The 22,412-nt window shown below is 32.1% G+C and overlaps 1 pseudogene; it reads left to right on the top strand.

Moving 5' to 3' along the window:
- The first annotated feature begins 3,832 nt into the window (after positions 1-3,832).
- Positions 3,833-15,894, top strand: LOC125871048 (uncharacterized; annotated as a pseudogene).
- The last annotated feature ends 6,518 nt before the right edge of the window (positions 15,895-22,412 follow it).

Raw genomic sequence — 22,412 nt, 5'->3', positions numbered from 1 at the left:
TGTCCAGTAATTTGATGGACGATTTCATTTTCCAAATATATTCTGCAAAAGAAGATTCATATTCTCTACATCTACCACTTCTAATCCTGACAATCTTTTTATCCAATTGATTTTCAACTTCAGTTTTGTATAGCCTATATGTTTCTATTGCTTCATCCTTACCATTCAACAAATAGACATAACACTATCTAGTGCAATTGTCAATAAAATTTATGAAACATTTTTTTCCACCAAGAGATGATGTTGACTTCATATCACAAATGTTAATGTAAATCAATTCTAAAGGATTAAAATTTCTTTCAAGAAATTTATAAGTATACTTAACATACTTAGATCCAACACATACTTGACATTTTGATTTATTGCACTTGAAGTTAGGTAAAATTTCTAAGTTGATCTGTTTTTGCAAGGTTTTTGTAATTGACATGTCATAAGCATTCATGTCACGAACAATTTGATTCAAGTAAGTAAGAACAAACAGAAATAATGGGTTTGAAAAGACTTTCTGTGAGGTAACTTTTTTCTACAAATATTTTGTTCTTTACTTTTTATAACTTTGTCAAATACAGACAATGTTTTAGAGTCAGCGCCTTGCCAGATGTCCTTTGCAGAAGGACCTTTCCACAACATTCAATTTGTCATAGAATTACCCATGACCATAGTCTCTTCGGTCTAATAAGGGCAATATGACCCAAATGTTTGTTTTAAAACACAAACATAACAAATCACTTTTCATCAATATTCATGTCTATACAAATAGACATATCTTTTCATGAAAAATCACAATATTTTAAGTGACACTTTTTCATCAAACAATTCTTTTGAACGAGTAATATAGTTTTGTGATTTTATACTAGTCATATCATATACTAGTAAAGAGAGGCTCAACGACCATAATATCAAATATACTCCAAGAATTTTGTGGGTCCAACATAATACAAGAATGTAATTAAATTTCATAACTTGTATTTTTAAATTTAAATTAGATAGTAAGTCTAATTTTGTTTTTATCACAAATAAAGAACCCCCCACATTTTAAATATGTTTTCAAATTTTTTTTCACGTATTTGAAATTATTTTCCACATATTTCTTTCCATGCTTTCAAATTGTATACCATCAAAATACACATTGGCAACACAAAGCCTTCTTTTTGAGATTTAATCTATAGAAACACCCATTGCAGGCACAAAAATCACTAATTTTATGTTACTAGTGTTTTTTTTCCTTTCCGTCACAACTAGACATACCACTTAGTATTTAGAATACTAACAATAAAGATTCAATCTTTATACAACTTGTTTCTAGTTTAACGATGAAGTTTTTATATTCTTTTAATCGTTAACCGAATGAACCTTAAATTTTGATGAAGTTTTTATATTCTTCGAATCAGTTTCACATTTAAACAGAGTAGTAAACCAAAAATGTTTTAATCTCCAGAAAACTCAAATACAACACTCTTTCTATCTAACGATGAAGATTTTATCTTTTTCAAATCATTTAGCCTTAATATTCCTGACGAAGATTTTATACTCTTCAAGTCACAATATTCATTCAAACAAAGCATTTAACAAATTGGTGAAGTTTCTATATTCTTCAAATCAATGCACAATCTGATTTGTTCGTGAAGTTCTTATATTCTTCAAACCAAAGGAGAAAAAAAACAGAAGATTTTAGTTTCCAAAAGTCAAACACAATCAAATTTCACATGGAGTAGAAAACTACAAAAAAAATTTTCCTCCTGTAAATAGAATACATATTAATAATAATAAATACATATTCTGAGATCATCACATAATGACCATCTATCCTAACATTTATGAAATATATCTCATATAACTACTGCATGATAGAAAAAGAAAATATTAATCAAGGGAAATAAAAATATAACCTGATTTTTACTCTCATTGAATCATATTCTATCTGTCAATAATGATTGCATGCAAGCCACTTTTTTTGCTATTTTTTTTTCTTTTCCCAATTTCCATCATATTCCTATTTTCCTCAAAAAGACATTTAATTTCAACTAGAAACTAAACTCATGTTCAAATATTGTTAGGAGATAACATTTGTTCATTTACTTATTCTTATAGTTATATAAAATCAAGAATATAGGAAAAAATTAAAGTGCATATCTTAACCTGTATGCACAAAATAACGTTTTTTTTATTGAAAAGAAAACTGAAGGGGTGCAATGCTTCAATGCACTCGGGAAGAAAATAAAAATAATCTTACCCATCCAAGAAAAACATACTACAACAAAAATATACTCGAGCATATTAAAGTAGTACTAATTCATCCCAAATCTCTCTTATCATATGATAAAATAATTCTCTTTTTCTTCTTTTTTTTTTCCAACAAAAAAACACAGAAAATAAAAGTAATTTCCGTACCACAGAAAATACCATCAATATTAAATTTCTTAAGCTTGTTACCTCCTGTATTCAGATTAGCAAATCAAAAATAAGAAAAGATGAAAAAAAAAAAAAAAGAACTATCCGAGTCCACATAACCCACTGTGTGTCCTTAAGAAGTAGCGGTACCTCAAACTTTGATAATATCAACGAACTCAAAATGACAACAACGAATCATACACACAGACACGATCGATCGATTTTGTTTTGTAAGAAATGTATGCAGAAGAAGGGAAGAATTCAATCTAGAAAAATGAGAGAAAACTTCTCTATTTATAGCCAACAAAGGGTAAATGTCACAACTCTTTGGAAAAAAGACAACCTTTCAAACGGTCACAACCTTTTAGAAATGACACCACCTTTCATAAAGGTTACAACCCTTTGGCATAGTCACAACCCTTCATTTCATATTCACACCTTTAAAACCCAACAATTATATGGTTTGATTTAAAAGAATATGATGATGACTATTGAATGATGATTGTGGCTTGTGGAAATGGATATCAACAAGTGCTCGGAAAACTGTATATTGATTTCATATAATTGTATGTTTTGATGATTAAGATTGTAAGAATGATGTTGTATTATTTATTTATTTCTCTTTATTTTGTATGTTATATTGATTTCATATAATTGGTTATGATGACTTTGAGTGTTAATTATGTTGTCGCTTGTAGTCACTTCCATTATCCTGAGTCTAAAGCAAAAAAAATTAATGTTTTATTATTTTAAATCTTATATAAAATTCAATTATTCGGTATAATATCATGTTTTTTCGATTAATGTTTATAAAATAAAAAATCTATCCAATTATTCGATACGATTATAAATTTATATAAAAAATATCAATTATATTTAGAAAAAAAACCTAAAATCAGTTCAATTTAGTTGATTTAGTCATTTTTTTTAATACCATTGACACCCTTAATTTTTGACAGAGTATTCATTTCCCTTTATTTTTTTATTGACTATACAAGCCATCAAAAGAGAGTAGGTGAGAGGATTAGTTTTAGGGTTTGAAAGAGTTAGGAGGAGTAATTACTATCAAGACTTTTTCTTCTTTTTTTACAGTCTACTAATAAGACTTGACCAAAAAATAACTACATTTACAAGTAAGTAGTTATAATTTAATGATTTTTGCCTAAAAATCAAGAATGGTAAATGTAAATTTATCCATAAAATTAATACGCCATTATCTCAAATACCTAATTCCTACCCCAGACCCCAACCCCCAACACACACCAAAAAAATGAAAAAAATTATATTATTACAAATTAGAGAAATACATTTTTAAAGCAAACTCTATTAAAAAACATTTTTGTTTTTGGCTGAAATAATTAAATTTAAAAAAAAAACAGATTCTGGGACAAAAAAAAAACCAACTACTAAAATCTCACTAAATCCCCAGTTTTTTAAAAATTAGTCTTTCTTGATTCATGTTTTTTGAGTTTCATTTTTCTTGGAAGTTTCAACTTTCATTTTGGCTTTTGTTTTCTCTTCAATCCTTTCCCTTTTCTTCCATCACTCCCAATTTCCCCTTTTCAGAGTAAAAAGTTAGAATCTTTTTTCATTCTTTACTCTTTTTTTGGGACTTTAAGTTGTTGTTTCATTGAATCCAGCTGAGTTTCTGATCAAATAATGATTTGGGTTTTATAATTAAATTGATAATAACAAAGTTTTAAATTTTTTGTGATTTTTATGGGTGTATTTAGGGAACCAAACGACGGCGGTACAGTCGAGGAGCAGGAGATGTTGGTACCATCACAGTCACCGTCCTTCTTGTTGTCTTCTCCAGAAATACCTTCAAACCTAAGTGTTTCTGATATTGGGCCTGAGAGGTGGGCGGTGGCTGAGAAAGTCACTCAGAACATTCTTCGGAGAGTTCAGCTCACTACTGTATCGGAAAACCGAAGACGAAGTGTCATTGAATATGTTCAGAACTTGGTCCGAGGTTCACTTCGTTGTGAGGTAAAGTGTTTCCATTAACATACAAATTTTTTTTTGTGTTTAATGTTTTGGTTATTGGAGGTGGAAGTTGGAGCTTTAGTAGTTTTGTTTAGTATGTTTTTGTTTTAGGAGCATAAGCTTAATGTTAATGGTTCAATTTGCTTGTCTTGTTTAAATTCCCACTGAAAGATAGTGGGTGCAGGTGCACATGCTGCTTGTATACAAGATCCATGTAAGCTCGTGTTTGATTTACTCATGTTTATAATGTTGCTGCATTATGACCTACAACTCATGAATTAAGAATTCTCACTACAACAAGGTCTACTCGACATGAATTATTGATTGAAGAGCAATTTATGGAAGTGAATTTTCATGATTGTGAAGTAATACGAGTAGGTCTATGTGGATGTTGTGTTCATTGGGGAAGGGATGTCAAGTAACTAAGTGATAAACTTGGTTAAGCATGGCTTTGTAAGTTGAGTGTCATCAATACTGCTTCGGCTTATACAATTTAGAGTTATTGCAGTTTTTCGAGTAGTAGGTTTTCTAACGTGAAATTTGTTTTAGCTGGAAATAAATCTTACTCGAACGTTCTTAATACTAGGAAGTCTTATACATCAAGCTAGAGTGCAGCATTTATATTATGTTGAGAGAGTGTTGAAATTTAGTTGTTTGGTTGATCTTTATCAATCAAAGGAAAACAATGTCTGGTTTGAATTCTAGTTTATGTAAGTGATAATTTTGATCAGTGCAGCTCATCCATTAAGTGCTATATTTATTGACTCGGTGTATTTATGATCAGGTTTAGGGCATGGTTTTGCTTACATAGAAAGCTACTTGTTGATTGTCCATGCTGTTGCTATAATTTATTGAATATAGGAGCAGAATAATGGTGGAGTGAAGTCAAAGTATTAACAAAAAGGGTAGGGCAGTGGGTGTAGATATCAAGAGGAGAAGGAGAGTTATATGCCAGTGATACCTAATAGGTAGATCACTTCAATTTATGGAATGAGAACAAGGTTGCAATTTTTCCATAGAACAAACCATCAAGAAATTCCAACTTTAGCATGGTTTGGAACTTGGTGAATAATGGGTCTGTCCTGCTACCCTTCTCCACTTACATACCGCACTTTTGGTCCATGGAAGGGAATGTGCGCCTAACTTTCACATCATACACTAGGCTATGATAATTGAACCAATGCCCTAGGGCATTATTTAGATCACACATTTCTTAATTTAGATGGAATATGTATATATATATATGTATATATATATATTTGAGTCAATTTAGTGGAATATTTAAGGTATAAAATGGTAAAGTTGTTTAGAGAAGATGGGTAACATCACATTTCTCTGAAGGTTTGATTTGTAGTTAAAGCCAAAAGATGTTTGTAAATGGTAAAACATGATATCTATATATATATTTGAGTCAATTTAGTGGAATATTTAAGGTATAAAATGGTGAAGTTGTTTAGAGAAGACGGGTAACATCACATTTCTCTGAAGGTTTGATTTGTAGTTAAAGCCAAAAGATGTTTGTAAATGGTAAAACATGAGGATAATGATTTAAATTGCTAAATTTAGCATTCCAAAATCACTATTGAATCATTTGATGAGGTCACAATTTTAATTTGCTAGTGCATCTGTGATTCGTGGTTTAAATGGTGCTAGATCCATGGTTCAGGTGTCTAAATTATCTATCCATAATAAAACTTCCTTTCAAATGCACTACTATAATTAAGAAAGTAAAATTAGAGTAGAAAGCCTTTGGACTAAGCCTAGATTACAAGATACACAACTTCTCAACAAAAAGAAGATAGCTAGGCAGTATGAATAATAATATTCTAATCGTAGTGACTTGTTTCCATTTCAAATATGTTATTAATGTTTAGTATGTTTGTCTCAAACACCACAATTTAAGGAAAAGGTGCTTTTTAAAAAAAAAAAAGTGCTTCTGACTTAAAAACGCTTGGCCAAACAGGCTCTATATTTATTGACTCGGTGTATTATGATCATGTTTAGGGCATGGTTTTACTTACTTGTTGATTGTTGATGCCGTTGCTATATCTTATTGAGCATAGGAGCAGAATAATGGTGGTGTGAAGTCAAGTATTAACGAGAAGGGGGTGGGGCGGTGGGGGCTGAAAGATCAACAGGAGTAGGAGAGTTATATGAAAATACTACCTCTAATAGGTAGATCACTTCAATTTATGGAATGGGAATAAGGTTGCAATTAGTCATACAACAAACCTTTGAGAAATTCCAACTGAGCACGGTTTGGAACTTGATGAATAATGGGTCTATCCTTCTAACCTTCTCCACTTACATACTACTTAACTTTTGGTCCATGGGAGGGAACGTGCACCTAACTTTTACATCACATACTAGTGTATTATCATTGAACTGAAGCCCTAGGGCATTATTTAGGTCACAGTTTTTTCTTAATTCAGATGGAATATTTTGAGGTATAAAATGGTGAAGTTGTTAAGATAAGATGGTTAACATCACATTTTTCTGAAGGTTTGATTTGTATTTAAAGTCAGAAAATTCTTGTTAATGGTACAACGTGAGGATAATGATTTAAATTGCTAAATTTAGCATTCCAAAATCGCTATTGGATCATTTTGATGAGGTTACAGTATCGATTTGCTAGTACATCTATGAATCATGGTTACGCTGGTGCATGCATGGTGCTAGATCCATGGTTCAGGTGTCCAAATTGCTTATCCTTGGCAAAACTTCCTTGCAAATGCACTACTATAATTTTTTTTGAGAAGAAATGCACTACTATAATTAAGAAAGTAAAATTTGACTAAAAAGCCTCCGGACTAGCCCTCTAGATGACAAGATAGCCTATGTTGCTTGGACTCTTTAAAAATTACGATGGGTGCATGTCTGATCCTCCAAAAGTAGTGCATTTTTGGATGATCCGACATGGGTGCGGCATCAACTTTGGAGGGTCCGAGCTACATAGAAGATAGCTAGGCAATATTAACAAAAAGAAGATAGCTAGGTAGTATGAACTATAATATTCTAACCGTGTTAGGTGACTTGCTTCCATTTCGGATATGTTATTAATGAAGACCTATTTATCTATATCTTTTGTTGGGTGATGTACCATGGTTAATTAGAGGTAGTGGGACATATTTTTATTTTTTTTGGTTTGGAGTATTTCTTTATCTTTTTTCAAATGCAAAGATTTGGCAGGTCTTCGTATTTCTACAATTTTAATTTGATGCATCTATGAATTATGGTTATGCTGGTGCATGCATGGTGCTAGATCCATGGTTCAGGTGTCCGTCCAAACTGTTTATCCATAGCAAAATTTCCTTTCAAATGCACTGCTATGATTAAGAAAGTTTCATTAGACTAGAAATCCTCCAGACTAATCCTAGATGAGAAGATACACAACTTGTCAACGAAAAGAAGATAGTGAGGTAGTATGAACAATGTTCTAACCGTGTTAGGTGACTGCTTTCATTTCGAATATGTTATTAATGTAGGCCCATTTATCTATATCTTTTTATGGCTGATGATAGCATGGTTAATTAGAGGTATGGTGACATGATGGCTTGTCTATTTAGAGTTGGTCTCCATGAAGTATAATATTAGTTCAGGTTTAAGGGGAACAACTTCTGTGGACGGAAGAGGACAGCTACGGGTAGGGAAATTGGTGAAAGAACAGTAAATCTCTTCTTTTTTAAAAAAAAAAACTAATAACAAAAGAACAGTAAATCTCTTTTGACACATTTTATGATAAATCATTCCCTTTACTCAGTTGGAGACAGGATAGTTCAAGACAAATTTGTTTTTGGTTTAGAGTTTTTTTTTTTCAAATACAAAGATTGCAGATAGGTATTTCTACAATTTTAATGTTTTCATATTCTATATTTTCAGTCAATGTTACTTTTGTGCTTTGAGTCGAAATCTTAAATGAAATGTTTTATTGGAACCAATTTCAGGTATTCCCTTACGGTTCTGTCCCATTAAAGACCTATCTTCCTGATGGAGATATTGATTTGACTGCATTTGTTGGAAAAGATTTCGAGGATGCTTTTGCTGATGATATGGTGTCTACACTTGAAGCAGAAGATCGAAATAAGGATGCAGAATTCGCTGTAAAAGATGTTCAGTTGATTCGTGCTGAGGTGCTAAATTTATTTTAGTTGTACTGTTCAATATGTTATACTATCTCCGTCCCATTTTATGTGATGGTGTGTTATCAGGCACAAAGCATCTTGCAAGACTGGTATCTGGTCTTTATGTTTGGTGTTGTTGGTTTATTTTCAAAGCTTTTAGTAACGTTTCACTTATGAAAAATATCTTATTTTGAGGTGTGTCCCCCTTTTTAAGGAAAGATAAGGTTTGTTCTTGGTACTTAAATGTTGAAATTTTGAAAGTCCTGTTCTGGGAAATTAGTAAACGTTTTAGTTGGCGCGTGCAATCTCAAGCGTTCGGCTTTGATTGCTAGAGGCCTAACTCTTTGATTGTGTTGCTCAAAACTGATTTTATTTCTATTATGTTCTTACTGAAGAAGCTGGAAAATCTAGGTTGGCTGTTGTTGTCAGTTGTGAATTAAATAAGGTTTGTTGATACATCATTAGTAAATTAAAGCGTGCTCTTTCTAACCGCGGGATGAGATGGTCACATACTTTAACATGGTATTAGAACCGGCAGGGGTCTTTGGTTTGAGTTTCACCACCATCCATTATTAAACGAATTTTCATATGCTTGGCCCCTGAAAAAAGAATCAGGCCCGCACATGAATGCACATGAGGGAGCTGTTGAAAACACAATTAAGTAAATCTAAGTGTGCTCTCTAACAATTGAAGCTTTTACATGAGATGGTGACATACTTTAACAAGGTTAACCGAACTTTAGTTGTTTGTATCAATGATTGATTTAGTGAAGTATCTGAATCGTCATAATCATCAAGTTCAATTTTGATTTCCATGTTTATTCCCATGATATAATTTATCATCGTGTGAGCTGTATTTCCTGTGCTCGCATTAGGTTTATAATTGCTGCCTTTCCTTTTCTTTTCTTTTTCTATCCTTTGATTGCTCTCTCCTTTGCCTTTTCACATTACATACTGGAAACATTAAATGGCTACCTTTACTAATTTAGCTAATATCATATTTGGCATAGTTTTTATTTATTTTATATTTCTATAAAAGTTCTCATATTTGGCATGATTAGAGTTTCTTTTTTTTTTGATGAAATCCAAATACATCTGCTGCCTTGGTAATCTGGATTTACTAGTTATGCTTTCGGGAAACCTAATCGACTAGCAAGTGTACTTTTCCCCCTCTTGTTGGTTGTGGGGTAAATCAAGATCTTTTTTATGAAGAGCACCAAGACTGTCACGTTTAGACAGGTATACCTCTTAAGTTTTTGAAGTACAACCAACTAGGTATATAAAAGGGATCTTGAAACCAAAAGTACAAACAGAATAAAAGAACAATGTTGACTTTCTACACTGGTCTCTCCACTCCTAAGTTCTTGGCTGATCCTTTTTCCCTAAATTGTTTGAACCATGCAAAGAGGATTGCCTTTTGTATCTTTCCCGGACTCCATCTCTCTACCCTCCAACTAGCCACATCATCCGCCACTCTTTCAGAGGATTACCAAGTTATAAAAAAAAGGTAGTATATCAAGGCCCAAAGCTCTACTGCAAATTTGCAGTGTAGTATCATGTCCTGCATATTCCCTGCATGTTACACATGCATCTCACCAACTTTATTCTCCTGTTCCTAGCAAATTCATATCTTTAGTATAATATTGTTAATACTAAAGCTGTGACCCCTGACGTTTTACTCTCATATGGCAGGTTAAGCTTGTAAAATGCTTTGTGCAGAACATAGTTGTTGATATTTCCTTAAACCAAATAGGTGGCCTTTGTACTCTCGGCTTTCTTGAGCAGGTAGGTGTAATCTTTTCTGAAACTTATTTCTCTTTTAAATATTAGAAGGTGGTTGTTGAACTGTTGAACAATACACTCTATATGCAGTTGATTGTGTTGTAAACTATTACTCTGGGCATGTTGTCTTTTTGCTTGTCTTCTTCTGCTAAATGTACAACATACAAGTACTAAAAGATAGTTTTTGCAATCTTGAAAAATATGGGGCTGAATAGTTGCATTTTCAGAGTTAATTAGTTGATTTGATATGTTATTAAAACTATATCAGTTCTTTCCTATGTCATTGGTTGTGGACTTTCTTTTGGTAAGTAAATATTTTATTTACCAAGTGAACATTACAAAACATCAAAACAGCAGGCTAGGACATGAAGCCCCAAATTCTGCTAAGCATCACTTACTAATAACTATCCCTACACACCTATTACATCAATACAAGGGATATTCGTTGAGTTGTTATAATCTACTACCTAATCTGTCTTGTTGGGATCCTCTTCCATGCACATCTCGTATGATATGTCTAAAATTCTGTAGTTGTGTTCCATCCTCAGGCAATAAATGGTTCCAGCCAAAGTCATCCTATACACTTGTGCTACTCTGTTCGACCTTTTCACGTGTGCGAGTGCCCACTGTACTTCTTGCCAAATGTATTGAATCACAAGAATGTTCCACCAATCCCAAGTACAGTTTTTTCAATTACCAAGGGTTTGTAGAGAATGTTCTTAGAATTCAGAAAGTGCAAAAGTACTCATTCTCTGTCCTCCAATTATATTTATACTTCAGAGAAAGTATTCATAAATTTGTCCTCGGTGCCATTTTGCGATCTTGATTGGACTCGCCAAACCGTTCGCCGATACGCTGACTTCGGTTTTCACCTCGCTGTTTTGTCTTGTGCAATTGATTTTTCCTTCAGGCAACTATAATTTCAGGCGATGCATTGTCTTTGTCAAAACACTTCAGCGATACGCTGAGTGGTCTTTTCTGTTGTTGATCGACGATGCACAGAAGTGGATTGAACTGTTACTTTCGACAAACTCCTGGGAGATTTGCGATACACCATACCCATTAGGCGATGTCTCACTCAAAATTTGCTCGTCTTTCCTCTTTTGCATGCTTTTCCTTCCATATCATGTTTAAGTACTCTTAGGACTCCATGATCTGAAACATAAGGAAACATTATAAAAAAGGCATAGAATGACATTGAGGACATCATTTTCATGCGGAAGATAGATGAATTAAGTCACTAAAACACCGACTCATCATAGGTACAACAAATAGTGTGAGAGATGGTAGATAGTACCTGAAATCTAGGGACAATCACTATAGGAGAAATACTACGACTACTTATAAGGAAGGATAAGCAAGAAAACACTTTACTACCTTTTACCTCAATCTGTGTCTTCCACAACCTTTTTATCTAATGTTATTTCCTCGGTAAGCTACAACTGTGTTATGTCATATTGCTTCTTCGTCCAACCTCTACCTCTCCAGAAACCATCCGTAGCCAACCTCTCACACCTCCGCACTAGGGCATCCGTGCATCTCCTCTTCATATGTACGAACCACCTCAACCTCTTTCCCGTAGCTTGTTCTCCATTGATGTCACTCCTACCTTGCCCTAGATATCTTCATTTCTAATCTTATCGCCCCTAGTAGGCCCTTACATCCACCGCGACATCCTCATCTTCTGAACATGAGAGTACTTGATTGACCAACACTCCATTCCATACAACATAGTTGGTCTAACCACCACTTTTTAGAACTTCCATTTAAGTTTTGGTGGCACCTTCTTATCACATAATACTCTAGATGCGAACCTCTATTTGATCCACCATGCACCAATACAATGTGTGATATCATCGTCAAATTTCCCATTTCATTGGATAAAAGACCCAAGATACTTGAAGTTTGGATGCCATGTGAATCAAGACTTACTTCCACGTCAACATCAGGCGTTACGTCACTGAACTTGCATTCAAAATATTCTATTTTGGTCGTACTCAACCTAAACCTTTAGACTCCAGGCTCTGTCTCCAAACACCAATTTAGCGTCAACTCCATCACAGGTCTCATCATCAGCACTATGTCATCTATAAATAACATACACCATGGCACCTCACCTTAAATTTTTCGTGTCAATTGATCTATCACCAGAGCAAGCAAAAACGAGCTAAGAGTTGATCCTTATTGCAACCTCGTCACAACTGAAAAATGCTCCGAGTCTCCTCTAGTGTTCTTACCTAGGTTTTGGCTCTATCATACATGTCTTTGATCGCCCTAGTGTGCGCCACACAGACACCGTTAGTCTCCAAGCATCTCCATAAAACCTCCTTTGAGACATTGTCATATGCTTTTTCTAGGTCGATGAACACAATGTAAAGGTCCTTCTTCCTCTCCTTACACTCTTCTACTAGTTTCCTAACAAGATGGATGTTTCTCGAAAATAGACACACCCCTCCTCACCCTCAGCTCCACCACCCTCTCCCAAACTTTTATAGTGTAACTTAGTAGCTTTATACCCCTATAGTTGTTGCAACTATGAATGTCACCCTTGTTTTTGTACAACGGAATCATTGTAATCCACTTCCGCTCCTTCGACATTTTCGCCATCTTAAAAACTTCATTAAATAATGTAGTTAACCACTCCATACATCATCCATACATAACAAATTGATATGGTATATCATATCATAATATATGGTTGCGATCCCGCAACGGTGAGCTAACCCCAAAAACCCGTCTTGGTTTCGTAGGAGCAAGTCAGAAAGATTGAGAAATAGAACCATCTGATTTCATTAGTTCTCAATAGCCATGTCAAACTCTGAATACTAGATACATACCCTGCCTCCGCTCCTCCAAAATTCTATTGGTATCTCATCTGGCCTGGTCGCTCTTCCCCTGCACATCCTACTAATAACACCTTTAACCTCATCTACTTTTATACACATACAATACCCAAAATCATGACGCCTCTTTGAGTGCTTTATCTCCCCCAGCATGATGTCTCTATCCCCCTCGTCGTTTTAGAGTTTATATAAGTACGACTTTCATCTTTGTCAAATGAGCTTAGTTGGGCAGACTCTTCACTTTTGATACCGCACCTATGTCGGATTCTCCAAAAATACACTACTTTTGGTGAATCTGACAAACACCCGTTGACATTTTTGAAGAGTCCGAGCAACATAGCTAATGAGCGTCTCCTTCACCAGTAGCCAATTTTGCCCCACCTCTAGCATTGCCAAAGTCAAATCTTGGGAGCTCAATTTAAACAAACTATTTCAAGGTGTAAAATGATTATAAATTGATGAAACCATGACTACTGGAATTGAAAAGATGTTGATGTTCTGATAACCCGAAGCTTTGTTCTTTTCTTGATCATCCTTCGGGAAGGCATTAGGGGTGGTGGCTGGGGTTTGAATGAGAAAGAGGAGAATGAGATTACTCTGGATCAACTTTTGTTTTTGTAATTGTCTTTGATCATTTTGTTTGTGACATTGGAAGCGAACTTATTCACTTATTGGGTTCTGCTTACTTTACAGGTTGATCGCCTCATTGGAAAAGATCATCTATTTAAGCGCAGCATTATCTTGATAAAAACTTGGTGCTATTATGAAAGCCGTCTTCTTGGTGCTCATCACGGCTTGTTTTCTACTTATGCCTTAGAAACTTTGGTTCTGTACATCTTTCATTTTTTTCATGCAACACTAGATGGTCCCTTAGCAGTGAGTTCTCCTGGCATAACTGATGATATTTCAGGTTTCAATTTGATATTGGTGAGCCTAATGACTGATATGGTGAATTCTAGGTTCTATATAAGTTTTTGGACTACTTCGGCAAGTTCGATTGGGATAACTATTATGTTAGTCTAACTGGGCCTGTTCGCATATCCTCTTTACCGAAATATGTTGGTAAGAAACATGTTCTGGCTGCAGTTTGTCGTGATCCTGTCACCTTTTGTTTGGTTCCAATGATTTTGTTTCCTATCATGCAGTTGAGGTGCCTGAAAATGATGGTGGTGATGTACTGCTCAGCAATGATTTCATTAGATATTGTCTTGAAAGGTTTTCAGTGCCTTCTAAAGGCGGTGATTTAAATTCCCGGAAAATTCAGCACAAGTATCTTAACATAATTGATCCTCTAAAGGAAAGTAATAATCTTGGTTGAAGTGTCAGTAAAGGTATAATGTCTCCTAAACTTAATTCTCTATCCTCTTTGATACTACCATATAATGCTCATGATAATCAATATATTTTATGCTGGTATCATAAACCATTGGACATGTGGTATATCATAGTTGTCGGGGCAGGGTTAAATGGATTCAAATTAGGTTTAATTTAATCAGACTTTTTGCACACATAATGTGGTTTTGCATCATAGTCAAACCAGATTATACCCAGTGGGTTCAGATTATTCTTTTTGTGAATTGAGAATGAAAAACTATAATCAGATAATTCCTAGTATTTCCTGATTATGACATTTCAACAACTAGCTTCAGAGAAAAGGATAGGTCTGGTTTTGGAAGTGAATTTGGACATTGAACCAGTAAGTCATCCAAGACCTTGTTTTCCTTGTCCATTGAGTGATATGCTCTATCATGTCTATCTGCTATGTAGGGAATTTCTACCGGATACGAAGTGCCATCAATTATGGGGCTAGAAAGCTGGAAAGCATTCTTCTACAATGCGAAGATAATATTGTGGAGGAACTTTATGGGTTTTTCCCTAATACTATGGATCGGCATGATAGTGGAGAGAGGCCTGATGTTCAAAATCCGAGCAATGACTTTTGTCTTGCCTCTCCTGCTCCAAATTTTGATCCATCACAAATAGAGCAGGGAAAATCTGAATTAAGTTTTGCCAGTGACGGTGGAACACATGGAATTTGTAAGCTCAATCCTGACGGATCTTCTTGCAGAGAAGATGGACATCAGAAAGGCACTGCAGAGGCACATCCATCTATGCTGCCGTTGATGGCAGAGAGGCATGGAAAGGGAAGCCCGTTGGGTTACCGTCTTTTTGGTGATGCAGTAGATCTTGCTAGCTTCATTGAGAATGGCCTTTCAATATCTACAGATAGGCCTGAATTTGGTGATTCAAGTAGCAAAAAGTGCCAATTAACTCGGGGTATGCCTCATCATGCACCTCATCTATTTTTTGCTGACTCCCATGTGTACAATAGGGAGATGAAAAATGAGATTTCCCATATGAAACAGTTTGGCAACTCTGAGAAGAATGTTTCATCTGGGTCATCGCTGCCTACTAATGAGGGAAAGGATTTTACCGTCCATGGCTTGAAGCAGACTGTTTTGGATGTTAAGGAAGCTATCTCTTCTATTCCAAACTCTGGAGGTGATCATCTGAACTGGGATTTGGCGTCAACAAGTGGTGCTGAACTTTCTTCGAAAGCTTTATCTGATCTAAGTGGGGACTATGATAATTACCTCAAGTATTTGCAGTATGGGCACTGGTTTTATGAATATGCCTCGAGTATTCCTGCTCTGCCTGTACCTCAAGCACCACCATCTCCATATCACATGAAGTACTCATGGGAAGCTGCTCAGCAGCCGTCATAAATGAATCACTCGGTCTCGCTCGCCTCTTCTCCTAAAATGTATACTATTGTATTCATTTTGGTACAAATCAATTGTGTCAATTGTATTCGTGATACAACGAATACATGTATTCATCCTCTCTCTCCTCCATCTCCCTCTCTTGATCTCGCTCGCCTCTCTTCTCCTAAAATGTATACAACTGTATTCATTTTGATACAAATCAGTTGTGTCAATTACGAAATTATTAGCTACGACATCAAATTCGTCACTAATTGTTTTCTTTTAGTGACAAAATTTAGTTTTCGTGCTTAAATATATGGGATACATGCATTTAGTGGCGAAACATAAAAATTCGTAGCAAAGTTTTGTCCACTAAAGTTTCCCACCAAAAAATGAATTGGCGCCAATTGTTGAGTAGTGTTAGTCACGAATTTAAAGTTATCGGTGACACATTATTTCGTCGTTAATGATGTAGCTAGTTCGTGACAAATTATTTTTTGTCTTAGATTTATTAATTTTTGGACACAAAAAAATATCGTCTCAAAAAGTATGTTGTTACAATATCGACAAATTAGAGTTTGTAGTTAAATATTATAATTTTTAGTTATAAAAATTTAGATTTAATTATGACATATATTTTTGTCACTAATAATATAAATTATTGGTGACAAACATTTTATTGTCTCTAATCAATTTGTGATTTAGTGATAATAAAAAGGTTGTCACAAAATATGTAAGGTCTTAAATAGCGACGACTTAAAATTTGTAGTGAATAATTCAACTATTTGCTACGAAACGAATTCATAGCCAAATACAAATTCAACTATTTTCCTTCTTTTTAATTTTTTTTCTCTCTTTATATATTTTTACCTTATTAAGAAAATAAAATAAATTATTTTTGTTCTTTTGTTATTTACTATTTTTATCTTCTCTTTTATTCCTTTCTCATTTTTTTCCTTCATATTATCCTTTATTAGAGATACCATTTAGTAACATTTTATTATTTCTTTCCTTTTTTTTCTTTTTTTATTAGTTTATCTTCTTCTTCTTATTTTCTCTCTTTCTATATTTTTACTTTTTTAATAAAATAAAATAAATAATTTTTTGTTCATTAATTTATTTCTTTTCTCATTTATTATTTTTTATTTTCTCTTTATTATTTGTTTCATTCTTCTTCTTTGATTTTTTGTTCCTTTTTCTCCTTTTTTTTTTGGTTAGTTTATCATCTTATAATTTTTTTTCCCACATTTCATAGTTTTGCATTTTATTAAAAAACAAAATAATTAACTAAAAATAAAATATTAACTAACTACCTTCGGATAATAAAAAAATAACTAGACTACAATAATAAATAAATAAGAAAAAAATACATAATATGTGATTTGACATTTAGTGTGTTTTTTTTTATAAAAACAAATACAAAATTATGTTAATGGGGGCACAACTTCGATTCGAATTGGCTGAATTTTCTCTTTGTTATTGGGATGCGATGTAACGATAATACAACAATTACAGTTCCATCAAATGAAACCGTTTGACTAAAGATTTTATATATATATATATATATATTATATATATATATATATTTGTTCTTTTCTTATTTACTATTTTTATCTTCTCTTTTATTATTTTCTTTTTTCGTAGTTATTATCCTTTATTAGATATACCATTTAGTAACATTTTATTATTTCTTTCCTTTTTTTCTTTTTTTATTAGTTTATCTTCTTCTTCTTCTTTTTTTCTCTCTTTCTATAATTTTACTTTTTCAATAAAACAAAATAAATTATTTTTTGTTTATTAATTTATTTCTTTTCTCATTTATTATTTTATTTTCTCTTTATTATTTGTTTGGGGTAATGGGCATAAGGAAGAAGAAGAAGAAATGGAAAAAATTGTATTGGCTGAAAAGAAAAAAGAAAAAGGGCTCCATTTAATTTTATTTTTCTTTATTTACGCGCTGATATTGTTATAATTTATCACGTCAGTCATTCGGGTGATATAAAATTCACTTGTAATAAAATTAGGGGGGTAAATAATTATCCGTAAAGTTAAAGTGTTAAAGAAAGTTTTACTATCAAGTTCAGGGGTGTTTTTATGTATTTTCCCATTTTTTTAGAGAAAACACATAAAAACTCTCATGAACTTGATCGGATAACTTACTGTAGCATTTAAGTTACACGAATGTTTAAATACCCCCTTAACATCTTTGAAGTGAATTAAAAACCACCCTGAGATTATTATACCACTCTCACTCGTCACATCATAGTCATGTAAGTGTCACAGCATAGCCATGTCAGCACCATGTCATTAATTATTTTTTTTATTAATTATTTTCAAAAAAATTTCTTTAACACTTTTTAAAATTAATTTACACTAAGTAATTAATTACCAATGCATTTTCTAAAATTAAAATTTAAAATGTTGATCTATTTTTATTTCCCCCGTAACAGCCCCCACCCACCCCCTTTTTATTTTCCCCCCATACCCAGCCCCACCCACCCCCTTCACTTCTTTCTTCTTCCTTTTTCTTCACAATTTCTAGCTCTTAACTATTCATTTTTTTCTTCATATTTTCCAATGAGCTCCACCACACCTCCTATTTCTCTTCCTTTTGTCGTCTTATTCAGTGAACCAACATGTTTTTTTAGCTCCAATAAAAATTGATAAAATTTATATGTGTGAAATTGACGTTAATAATAAGATGTTGGTGTTGGGTTTTGTGGATTACTAAAGAGATGGTGAAATTAAAATAGCTGATAGAGTTGAAGATGAAGATGGAGAAAAAAAGGATGTTTCAATGGAGAAGAAGCTTATTGGGGAAGACAATAAAATAAAGAGAAACAAAATTCAAAGTTTTGTGGGCCAATAAGAAAATACATATAGTTTAATAAAAGTTATATATTAAGAAGATAATATTTAAAATATTAATTATATATTGACCTATAAAAAAATGATATGTATATGCTTTTATAATTTTTTTTCTTTTTTAATTCCTTCACACGCTATTAGGTGAGTGAACTCACTCTCTTTGCCACGTCATCCCTTAGGGTTGCATTTAATTCACTTCAAAGATATTAAGGGGGGTATTTAGATCCCCGTGTAATTTAAGTGCTAAAATAAGTTATCCGACCAAGTTCAGGGATTTTTTTATTTATTTTCTCTTTTTTTTATAAAAAAATAAATACAGAATTATGTTAATGGAGGCACAACTTCGATTTGAATTGGCTGAATTTTCTCTTTGTCACTGGGAAGCGATATAACAGTAATACAACATTTGATGGAACTGTTATATATATATATATATATATATTCTCTTATTGTATCAATGATTAATGATATTTCTCAGATAGTACTTGTAATACTTTTTTTCTTCATTATTGTTTACTAATACCTTTCTCAAATAAAAATCATAATATGTTTTTTCTATATATTATAGGTTATTTATTAAAATTTATTTGTAAAATAATTGAAAGTTTTACTTTTGCTTATTTTCTTAGTAATAAAATTATAAAATTGGATATACATGAGACTACGCCCCGTAGATCCATAAAACTTACGTCCCGTGTATCGATGCTTACGTCTCATTCTGTACTAAGCGTCTCGTCTCACACCCCTGTCTTTTAAAATACTCCTATATAAGGTATAGATAAATAGAATAATATGATACATGCATATATATTTGTTCGTATTCATCTTCTTACCATTAAACCATATTTACTCAGCAAATTTGTATACTAAGTCAAAAATTGTATTCATGAATCAAAGTGTATTTTTAAATTTCTTCTATTACAATTTATGTTCAAACTTGAAAATATTATCTTTTGGTTGCTTATCTTTTATTGTTAGATAGTTAAAGAAGAAAAAAAAAGGAATCGACATTTTTTAACAGAAAAAAAGGAATTATCAAACATTAAAGAGACAAAGTTAAAGATAAAAGCTTTAACGTGGGGAAATTAAACAAATAAGACAAAAATTATATGTATACATAATATATTTATATAATATAAAGGAGAAATAGAGCGTGGAGATGTGACACCTTTTTATAGCCTTATTTGTATTCATATTTTTTATTCTTTTTGACCTTTTTTTATTTAAATTAATTATTTAATTACAAAAATAAATTACTTAATTTATTATATGTAAATATTTTATTGGAGGATCATTATAACAAAGATAAACACATACAATAACTAATTAATCGAACCATATTAATACCCAAAAAAATTGAGGCGATGAGATTGTTCCTAAAAGTCTAATTTTGGGTATATCAACTAAATAATCAAAAAATTGCTATTTTCATATTGAATCCGAAGATAACTACATACAAATGACACATGTAGACACGTGATTTTTTTTTTTTACCAAATTTGATGTTTTACATCATTTTTACTACTTAAATATTTCTTTTATATCTTAATTAGATATTACGATTTCATCTTATTTTAGTAAGTTTATTTTAAAATATTTGAAAACGACAAAAATAGAGTCACATTTTAGCCTAAGTTCTTTTTTTTTCTTTGAATTTCTTCAAAAGAATATATTTTTTTACAAATAATGTGTTTTCTTTTGATCTAAAATTTTATCAATAAGCTAGTACTTAAGTATATTTAAAGTAACTATGCAATATATATATATATATATATATATATATACCACTAATCCTAAATTCTCTCCTCCTTACCCCCATAATACTCCCACTCTCACCTCACATCTAACATACCCACTACATACACATAACAACTCCTACACACCCTTGAACCCACGAACTCCACTCACAAACAAAAACAAGATCACCACTCACGAAAGAAACAAAAAAAAAAAACGCCTACAACACCACAAAGACCATTTCATACCATCAGAAAGCACATCAAGTAACATAATCCACTTGCAATTATATACTCTCACACATCAACACACACAAAAATTATCATACTACAACACACAAAACTCGCGTAAAAAAGAAAAATCACTTGCGCATTGTGGTGGAGTTTGAAGTTTGTTTTCGCGATTTCAAGTCCGTGGTTACTGATTGGGGTATTTTCTTTTCGTGAATTAATATTCACAAAAGTTCAGATTTAAGGTCTTCGTTCAAGCTCCGGTAAAGTCCGCCACAGATTTCTTGTTTTGCTATCAGATTACTCAATTCTAGCTTCTTGTACAAAACTTTATATGAAGCTTTTCTTATCCGCTCAAGTTGAGAAATAAAATTTGAGTTGCATTGAGGTCCAATCCTATCTTTTCTCCTTAAATATCATCTATATGTTTTTGCTTCTTTTGTTGTTATGAATTTGAATTTAATTTGTTGATGTTTATAGCTGGACAATTTTGATGATTTGATGTTAATTCAAATCATGTTAGATTCTAGAAATCCTACATAGGTAATATTATAGTTTAATAGTTAGTAATTTTCATGAATATATTGACGAAGTTTATGTTGCTATGTAGAGTAGTTTTTGATGATATACTCCATATACTCACTTGTTAAATTTGTAATGATAAATTTTTCTCTGTAATGATATATATATATATATATATATATATATATATATATTATATAAAATAAAATTGTAACACCAGAGCTAATCTATCCAATAAGTCTTATAAAATTGGCCATTACAGCATATGAAAGACATTGTGTTAGAGATTATATTGTTGGCCCTAGTATGAACACTTCATATTAAATCTTACTTTTATTTTTGTTCTCTTTTTCACAGGTATAAGAGGTGAAAATTGAATCAAGATTGATTGCAAGCTATGTATCATCATATAATTGGTACTTAGAAGGAATTTTACGTATATATCTTAGTTTAGGAGTAATATTCAGTATATTTCAGTTTGAATTTTTTGTTATTAGACATTTTTACTTTAAGTTAAAGAGTTTGTAATGAGATATTATCTTAGTATAATTTTAGTTGTTTTTAATTATATGATCATGGTGAATTTTATTATTATCTAGCATGTTTTATTATTTAATTTTTAATTTATGCAACTCTAATTTTATAAATATATCAATATAAAATAATTAAATGTCATCAATTTCTAGTAATTAGTGACAAAATATTTCTTTATCAAAGGTAAGTTTTAACAACGACCAAATTAAACTCTTATGGACAAATGTTTTCATCAATAAATAAATTAGTTCATCACAAGTTGACTATATTCAGTGACAAAAAAATGTATTGTCCTAGTACCCCTTTTAATGGGATACAAATTAATTTATTATTTTGTGACAATTGTAATTGTCACTAATCATGATAATTTATAGTGACAATATATGTTGTCAGTAAAGGTAATACTTTTAGTGACAAAACGATAGATTAAACAACAAAATCATTAACCTTTTTTATAATAATAATTTATCCCTAATTAGTACATTTAAGGACAAAATAATTTTTTTGTACATAAAAAATAGTTATTAGTGACGAAATTACATTTTATTCAACTACGAAATACATATAACTTTAGAGACAATTGATGTCATCACTGATTGAAGTAAAATAATTAGCGACGATATAATTTTGTTGGTAGTAATAACTTTTTTAGTGACAAAACATACTATTAACTACAAAAAAATAATACTTTTTA

This window comes from Solanum stenotomum, chromosome 7, assembly GCF_019186545.1.
Source record: "Solanum stenotomum isolate F172 chromosome 7, ASM1918654v1, whole genome shotgun sequence".
Lineage (NCBI taxonomy): Eukaryota > Viridiplantae > Streptophyta > Magnoliopsida > Solanales > Solanaceae > Solanum > Solanum stenotomum.
Note: the sequence above shows the minus strand (reverse complement) of the source record. Positions and strands in the feature narration are given on the sequence as shown.